This window comes from Arachis ipaensis, chromosome B07 (assembly GCF_000816755.2).
Source record: "Arachis ipaensis cultivar K30076 chromosome B07, Araip1.1, whole genome shotgun sequence".
Taxonomy (NCBI): domain Eukaryota; kingdom Viridiplantae; phylum Streptophyta; class Magnoliopsida; order Fabales; family Fabaceae; genus Arachis; species Arachis ipaensis.
The window spans coordinates 39,508,335-39,510,624 of record NC_029791.2 but is presented as its reverse complement, the minus strand read 5'-3'; positions in this window follow the sequence as shown (position 1 = coordinate 39,510,624).

The following is a 2,290-nucleotide window of genomic DNA, read 5'->3' as shown; positions in this document are numbered from 1 at the left end:
TGGCCCAAACTCACGCGGGTCGACCCGACCCGAGTTCTCGCCGGCCCAGTAATGCGCCCTCCACCCGACCCGGACACGCGTCCCGTACGGCTTGCACACAGCCGAAGGACAGCGTCCTTGAGGGTATGGGCCTGACCATTGAAGGGGCCCACTACTGACATGTATATAAGGGGGAGACTGGCTCTCCCCCCAAGGTACGTCACATTCACACACCATTTCCTCTCCGCCTGCACATATTCTGACAAGGGCGTCGGAGTGTCTTTGCAGGTGGCACCTCCCTTTCCATCCGAAGTGCTCGGGATCTCGCTCACCCGGGACCAGGAAACCACGACCAGACGAGCTTCTCCACCATCCGAAACGTTGACCTCAGGGTCCTAACCCGAACCGTCCGGTACCCGACCTACCGAACATTGGCGCCGTTGCCGGGGACCGTTCATGGATTTCGTGCTGGTCTAGACTGGGACTGGTTCCGAGGTAGCGCCTCCCATACTCGGGGGAGGCGCCGTCGCGACGGAATCCCGGCAACAGCAACGGTCGCCCCCGAGGGATGCGACACAGACTCACGAGAGACGCCCCTTCGGGGGGACGGGTGATAACCACGCCAGGATAATGCAAGAACTACGCCATAGAATGCAGGACTTAGAGCGCCGGCTAGCAGAAAGAGAGCGCGACCAACGCTCCCCAGAACGGAGCCCCACCCGTTCCCATTCGAGGAGCCACTCGAGGCGCACGCCGAGCCCCCAGTACGAGTCGGAGAGCACTGGGGGGCGGGTACGCCCCAGAAGGAGAAGTCGCGACCCCATCATCTACGCCCGACACGAAAGGCGACGCGCGTCTAACAGGGGCGACGAGGAAGCCCACCGCGAGAACAATGAGTCGAGAAGAAATACCCGAGGGCCCGTCATAATAGGAGCGACCCCTTTCCACCGCTCTGTACTCGAGGTCCGACTACCAAAACACTTCGACAAACCGACAGACATGAAATATGACGGAACGCAAGACCCCCTGGAACACTTGACGGCCTTTGAGGCCAGGATGAACCTAGAAGGGGTGGGAGATGAGGTCAGATGCCGCGCCTTCCCAGTCACCTTAGCGGGCCCAGCAATACGGTGGTTTAACAACCACCCGCAAGGCTCGGTGACCCAATTTTCCGACATCAGCCACGCCTTCTTGGCTCAGTTCACAACCAGGATTGTCAAAGCCAAACACCCGATTAATTTGCTGGGGGTAACACAGAGACCCGGAGAGCCGACCAGGAAATACCTTGACCGTTTTAATGACGAGTGCTTGGAAATTGACGGTCTCAGTGGCAAGTTTGTGTCTAACGAACGGACTCTCGAATGAGGACTTCAGGAAACACCTCACCACAAAGCCCGTCTGGACAATGCAAGAGATCCAGTGCGTGGCCAAAGAATACATCAATGACGAGGAAGTCAGCCGGGTTGTGGCTGGCAATAAACGGCAGCCCGCCTACAACCAATCCCGGCACTTCGAAGCCAGAGAAAGACCAAAGGAACACGCCAGGGACGGCGGTCCGAGTAAACCACCCAAACCGTTCCCCCGAGTTGGGAAGTTCACCAACTACACCCCCCTCACGGCATCGATCACTGAAGTCTACCAACAGATAGCAGAAAAGGGGATACTGTCGAAGCCCCGACCACTGAAGGACAGGACGGGAGGAAACAAGAACCTCTACTGCGAGTATCACAAAGGTTACGGGCACAAAACCCAAGACTGCTTTGACCTAAAGGATGCCCTCGAGCAAGCTATCAGGGACGGCAAACTCGCCGACTTCTCCCACCTTATAAGGGAACCAAGGAGACGCAACCGGGACAACGGCAACGAAGACAGACCCCGACCAACAAGACGACGACAAGAACCAGAAGGTGACGACCACGGTCTCACGGTGGTAAACGTGGTGACGGCCAGGAATACCGCCCCGAGGTCAAAATCGGCGCAGAAGAAAGATGCCAAGGTCCTAGCGGTCTCCACCTCACCTGTTAGAAGTCTTAAAGGTCTCCCACCTATCTCTTTCGGCCCGGAGGACCAATGGTTTGACGAGGTGCCGGAAAGCCCACCCATGGTCATTACGGCTAGGGTCGGAACTGGCCTCGTCAAACGAATCCTGGTAGACACGGGGGCAGACTCAAACATCATGTTCCGAAACGTTTTCGATGCCCTAGGATTGAGAGATTCCGACCTGATGACCCACCAGCACGGTGTGGTAGGGTTAGGAGACCACTTCATCAAGCCAGATGGAATCATCACACTCCCGACCTCTGTGGGACAA